The sequence below is a fragment of the Mangifera indica genome, chromosome 1 (assembly GCF_011075055.1).
Source record: "Mangifera indica cultivar Alphonso chromosome 1, CATAS_Mindica_2.1, whole genome shotgun sequence".
Classification (NCBI taxonomy): Eukaryota; Viridiplantae; Streptophyta; class Magnoliopsida; order Sapindales; family Anacardiaceae; genus Mangifera; species Mangifera indica.
Genome location: NC_058137.1, coordinates 10,342,425 through 10,349,925, shown reverse-complemented (window position 1 = coordinate 10,349,925; position 7,501 = coordinate 10,342,425).

Genomic DNA, 7,501 nt, shown 5'->3' with positions numbered 1-7,501 from the left:
GATGCCAAAATCATGTTTATAGTAGTGTCTTCCTTACCTCAATTTCCCTAGATTTTGATGATGTTGACACCAGAAGTTGGAACAAGGAGAACTACTAGTGTCGGCTCTTTCAAAGCTCTAAACTTTCATCGTTGATCATCAACTAGAATCATCAAATTAACAACGATTAAGAATTAAGGTTCTTAGTGATTTTGAGGTTGCAATTGAGTTAGAAAACCTGATTACCTGACCTGTTTAGTCAATGGGTTGCCCAAACCTGTTGGTCAATGATCAACCTGTTAAACCAGTTGAGCCAAATCGAACCAATTAATGCTCATCAAGTCTATTGATAAATCTATGGTCAATGTTTGATCGATCATCAATTGACCGATCAATGACAATGACCAACGGTCAGTCAACAATAGGTCCAATGACACATGAAGGCATGTGGAAGTGCATGTGGGCGTATTAAAGATGCGTGGTGATGCTTGCAAGTGCATGCAAATGAGTTTCAGCACATAGTGACACATGTAACCTTATTCTAACATATGGGACCTTATTTTTTATGTGTGAGAATGCGTGAAAGCTCTCTTCCAATGCATGATAATTATTTAATACTCAAATTAATGTGTGGAACTAATCCAATCGATCTTACAATGCGTAAATGCATTTAATACCTAATTTCGGCTCATACAAACATGTAACAGTGTTTCAAAACACATGTTTATTAATCATGCAGATTTGTTGATTAAGAACCATCATATATAATATAAGATATAATCATTTGATAGTCTAATAGTGTATGTTAGGACCATACACATATAATAAAGATTTAAACTTAAAAATAAGTCTCATACTCTTAGTTGGAAAAGAGATGATAGATAGTTTACTCGTTTTCATGTCTGACTGTTGGACTCTTGTAATAAATTATCTTGCTTGGGACAAAAATGTGAAAAACTTTAAGGATTATATAGATACATTATAGCTTGCTAAGAGTAACGCATAGTAATAAATGTAAGAAAATCCATCATTTTATTGTTATTCTCAAATCAATGAAATGTGAGACATTTGGCCTATCACAAATAACATAGACACTTTTATCATGAATAAAATGGTTCGAAGAATTGTACGAGATAATGAAATAGTCCTAGTCATAGTTATGATATATTTGTTGTATCACATATTATAAATGTTAAATATGAGAATTCTGAGATTGGTAAGATTTAATGAAATTCTCATTCAAAATTAATATTGACGTAATCGGATTGAATTTTAAAATACCAAACATTTTATCCATAGATGATGATTGAAAACATAATGAACTTTCAATCCTATATATTATGTGAGATATTTTAAATTTTAATGTACAATTGCAATAATTGATATGCATTTAATTGCATTAGTTAATATTGTATATAATATGTCTTTATAATATAATTAATCATGACATCGAAGATAATATTAGCTGATTTGAATAAGGGCGAGAAACTAAATAGGGATTTTTATAACATATGACATTTAAAAATGCAGTATATCCTAGATAAGCAAGAGGCCTTAAAGGCCATAAATCAAGTTATGATAAAGTCACAATTAGCTGAAAGGTAGAACTCAGGAAATGTCCAACACAAATATGATATGGACACATATCACACATGTAAGAAGAAGGACTCCATTGCATATGGAATCTTGACTAGCTTTATGAATGATGATTTGATATATGAGTACTAGTAATACCTAACTGTACATGTCATAAAATGGTTTTGAAAGAAAAGTTTAGAAGAACTATAGTCCCCAAACTGAGACAGTTGACCATCAAACTTGATAAACATAAGAAGATTTCTAACAAGTCGAAGAAACAACATATATTGGACATGCCAAATATGATTATAGAACAAAAGTCAATTAGGCACAACCTGACAGATGAATAATAGGTTCATGTAGTAATACAATCTCTTTTAGATAGTTAGAAATATGACCCACAGTGAGAATATGAAGACTTTCACTAAAGGATGAGCACCTTGACGTAGTTAGACTAGATGCTAATGCATATGTTATAGAGTCGAGTTCTAAGAATTTTTTTGGCTTCAAAAACAAATGGCACAAGTCCAAGAAGGGGAAAGAGATTGTACAAGACTCTAATAATAAGAACAAGTAATTCAAACCAAAGAAACATAAACGTGATAGAAAGAAAGACAAAAGTAAGATGGCTAGTTATCATTGTGGCACGTAAGGTCATTTCGCTGCGAATGGCATAGCTAAAAAGGATATTATCTCATTCAACCTTAAGTGATGAAACTTTTGTTTCCATTCATATGTAATTAACTGAATCTTATCTTATGTGGATTGTGGACTCAGAAGCCTTAAACCACGTAGTTTATGACAAAGAAGTTTTTATGGAAATTTGTCAAATTTCGTAAAAGACGAGATGAATTTATGTTAGTAACAACACTAGAGTTAAAGTAAGAGGGATAGACATGTGCAAATTAGTTTTGCAAGTTGGTTCATGAAGTCCTATATGCTCTAGACATTCGAAAAATTTTGGTCTTAATATTATTCTACTTAAACTAGGATATAATTTAAAATTCTCTGGTAACTCCATCAAAATATATAATAATAGTGATTTCTTTGAATTTGGTTTATTGTTGAATGGTTTTATGGTACTGATCACCTTTTATTATGATAATGATAATATTAGTCTTTTATTAATTGTTACTCATAATGAATAGTATAGATGTAAATACAAATACATGACAAGCTAAATCAAGCCACCTAGGCCAAGATAGAATGTATAAATTGACCTCTAAGAGTTTATTAGGAACTTTCACATAACTTAAACTGTCTATATGTGAGCATTATCTAATTAAAAAAACTAATAGAAAACTATTTGGCAAGGCTGTAAGAGCTAAACATCCTTCATAATTTATATACTTAGACATATGAGGTTCTATGAATGTTAAGGCAAAACATAGTGCCTCATATTTCATTACTTTTATTGATGATTATACTTGATGTAGTCATATCTATTTGATCTCTTATAAGTCAGAAACAATAAACTATTTTAGACACTATATAAATAAGGTTAAAAATCAATTAGACAAAAAAATAAAATCTTTAAAAACTTATCAAAGTCATGTGTATATGTCTAAAAAGTTCAAAGATGTATGTAATGAAAAAGAATAGTAAGTCAACCAATAGTTCCAATAACTTTGTAACAGAATAATGTATTGAAAAAGAGAAATTGAATTTCATTGGAAGTTGTTAGGTTAATGCTGGCACCAGCACATCTTCCATTATAATTTTTAGGGTGATGTATTGTTAATTGCTATCTATACACCTAATCAAGTGTTTACTAAATTAATTACTTCCAGTTCGTATGAGTTATGGACAAATAGAAAACCCAACTTAAAAAAATTGCGACCTTAAAGGTAAACAAAGTTTATCCATGACTCTTCCCATAATTTTAGAAAATTGAGACCAAGAGGAAAGAAAGTTATTTTTATAAGATACGTTGAACATTACAAATAGTTGTGTTCATCAAGGAGGAATCTACTGAATGTTTTACTAAAACTGAATCAAGAGATGCTACATTCTAGAAGATATTTTTCCTAATAAAGATGATATTAATAGAAGTCTTTATCTATATAAGGTAGTAGCAGAAGAGAGAATAAATACATCTTAACAAATGTTTATTGAGTCCCAGGAGGAAATACCTTTTCTTGCTCGTGACATAGGAGTAAATAAGATTGAGCTTTAACCTATTTTAGATAATGGGAGCAATGATCCTCAATTGATTATCTAGTCCATCTCAACCAAATAGAAGCAATGAGATTGACTCTATTCTATTTCAGATAGTGAGAGCAATGATCCTCAATTACATGGGAGTGTCATCCAAAGGTACATAAGTGGCACTTTGAAATTGAGAATGTGGTTTTCATTATTGTTCCTCAAGGTGATGAAAAATCTAAAAACACAAAAGAAACTCTTTCATCCCTTGATAAGGAAAAATGGTAAGATGCATTGGAAGAATAGATAAAATCCATGGAAATAAATCAAGTCTTAGGTTTGGTTAACTTAGCATCAAATTGAAAACCCATTAGGAATGAGTAAATTCCAAATCAAAAGTAAGACAGATAACTCAATCAATAGATACGAAGTTCACTTTATAGCGAAAAGTTATACTCAATAAGTATAGACTACAAAGAAACATTTTTTCACTAGTTGTAAAATTTACTTCGATTCATTTGATTCTAGTTATAATAGCATATTTGGATTTAAAGTTGCATCAAATGTCAAGACAACTTTCCTTAGTAAAGAGCTTGACGAAGAAATTTGCATGAAAACAATACATAGATTTCATTATTAAGGGTAAAAAATGCAAAGTGCGTATGCTTCAAGGATCAATCTATGATCTAAAACAGTCATCTAAACAGTGGTACTTGAAATTTTATAAGACTATAATGCCTTATGACTTTAAAATGATTTATCAATACCACTATGTTTGTATGAAAAAGTCTAATAACAAATTTGTAATTCTATGTCTATATGTGGATGATGTGTTAATAGCTGAAAACGATTTAAAGTATATAATGACCATTAAAAGATGGTTAACTCTGAATTTTGACATGAAAGATATGGGTGTGATAGATTACATATTAAGATTTAAAATCAAAAAGGATTGTTTAAAGAAATTTTTTATTCTTTCACAAGAGCATTATATTCAAAAGATTGTAAAATGATTTAATATGGTAAATTGCAAACCCATTAATACTCCTATGTCAAATGATGAATTATTAAGCCATGAAATGTTTCCCAAAAACTCAAGATGAAAGAAGAGAAATGTCAAAAGTACCCTATTCAAAATGCCATTAAATGTTTTATGTATGTTATGGTGTGTACATGCTCAAACATTTATTTTTATTATCAGACTGGTTAGTCGATATTGGTCAAATCCTAAAAAAAAACATTGGAAGACTATCAAGAAGATATTGAGATATATAAAAGGCACCGTGAATTATTGTTTATATTATCAAGAATCAAATTTGTGTTTGATTGGCTATTTAGATGTCAGCAAGGGGGTGATTTAAACTAATGCAAATCCATTTCTAGTTATGCATTCTTACTTTGATTGAGCATCGTATCTTAAAGTAAAAAGAAATAAATATGCATAGTCTTATCCACAATGGAGACCTAGCTTATAATCTGTTCAATGATTGCGCAAGAAATTATTTGATTAAAAAGATTTTTTTATGAATTTGAGTATACATGATGATATTGTTAAAGTAATAGTTATCCATTGTCATAATCAAGATGAGATAACTTTTACAAAGAATCCCAAATTTTATAGTAGAACCAAACATATCGACACTAGATATAATTTTGTAAAAGACATCATTTCCAAAAGGGACATGAGTGTATAATATATTTCTACACATCATACGGTCATTGATCCTTTGACCAAACTTGTTCCAATGTAAATCTTACACATGTTAAATCTCTTGGATTACGTAGATTATGATTGATAAGTTAATGAGCTTATATATTGTACTAATGACACAATATAAAAAACCATGAATTTAAGTTCATTTTGTTTGAATTTGCATCCCAAAATTTTTGGTGTTTCATTGTATACATATTGTTTTATTTGAAAGCTCAACAAGATTATATTATCACATAAGTTAGAGATTAACTCATCATATGAAGAATCACCTTTGACACTAAAAGAGTATGCAAAGATGAGACCATATTTCTTAAGAAAGATGATGCCAAGAGAGCGTAGACAAAAAAGACATAATTCTTGAGAAAAGAATTATTAAAGTCCAAAAGTTGTATTAATGATCAATCAAGATAAGATCATAAATAGATACATTAGATAATTATCGATTTAGATTCTCCATATCAAAATAACTTGTGGATGTCAAATGTAAGTTCTTAATAAATATAAATATCTATATGTTTGGAGATGTTTAAAAACATAAGTTAGGCATTGGGTGTAGCAACTAAATTAAGATTTGTACAGTGTTAAACTATGAAATTTATGGAGAATATATACTATAGCACATGTTTCATACCACATGTGCAAAAGTAAGTCAACCAAGAGAAGTAGTGAGTGAATGAATCTCTACTTCCTTACTATGTGAAACTTTATGAGGCTTACCTCATGTTGATACCCTTAGACTCTTTGTTGTTATTTGATGTTTCCTTTTAGTGTTGGCTATCTTAGCTTGACATTTATGACCACATATGATTTAGTCTATAAAACATTATTAGAAAAACAACTAAATTTAAATTGAGAATTTTGAATAGAATAGAAAGACTTATATATTAGATGTATTCATTGGTCATATGTGAGATATGACTTGATCATGGATACATAGGAAAATAACACAACAATATTTTAAGAATTAAAGAGAGTTGGTGTTATCCAATAAGTCTAGGGTACAACGAGACTAATAATAAATATATTTTCATGTTGAAGCAATTACATTATTCTTAATAGATACATAATAATTAGCTCCCAAATCTAGGTTTCTTTTGAGGTTTCACAACATAGTTGCAAATATGAAATATAATATTATATGAGATTTATGTGTTTAAGTATTTGGTTCAGATCTCTCGTTATGTGTGAGTAAGAGATATTGGATCAAGAACCACCAATGACAAATCGACTTGACTTGTTTGCTTTAACTACCTTAGTGGAAGTTGGAGTAAGTTATTGACAATTGTATAAATATTAAAACCCTAACTGCCATGCAAAATATGATAACGTATATATTCCCTACTTTTTCTTCTACTCTCCAGAGACACATGCAAATACAAAACCAAATGCTAATACAAAACCACAAAAAACAAAAGTCTCCTTAATCACAAAACCCAAAAAATAGTACAAAGACAATATTTGTCCCAGAAAAGATTAATTATTGAACCTCAAATTGCATTTAGATTGCATTTATCATCAACATGAATAGATTCAAATTCAGGTATTTGATTTATATTATTTTATGATGTACAAAATTTAACATTTTATTTTCCAACAAACATGCATGTGAAAATCAAGTAAAAGCTTTATTTTTTGAAAATTTTTCTCTATGTTGAACGGTCTAGGCCGAGACAAGGATTTGACACATTTGTCATGTGAATTACATACTACACACTCCTCTTTCCTTACACACACTATTGGACTATTATTTTATAACAATGCTTTACTATGACTATGTGTAGAAAGAATCTCACAAGCACTCCCTTGTAATGATCTTCGTGAAAACTCATGTAAAATCATGTTTTCATGGGTGTCCTAAGCTAAAAACTACAATTAGCTAGGGAATTTGTTCCACACATATTGTGGATGTGCTAGGTCTTTATATGTCCTATGAGATTGAGTCTCGTACATACTTTGCAGTTCGCTAGTTATCCATGTGTTCTATGGGATCAGTTCCAACATGGTTACACACTAACTTTATGAAAATATGCATAGAAAAAATCATTTCAAGTAAATAAAGTTGACTGTGATATGTTTTCATGTAAA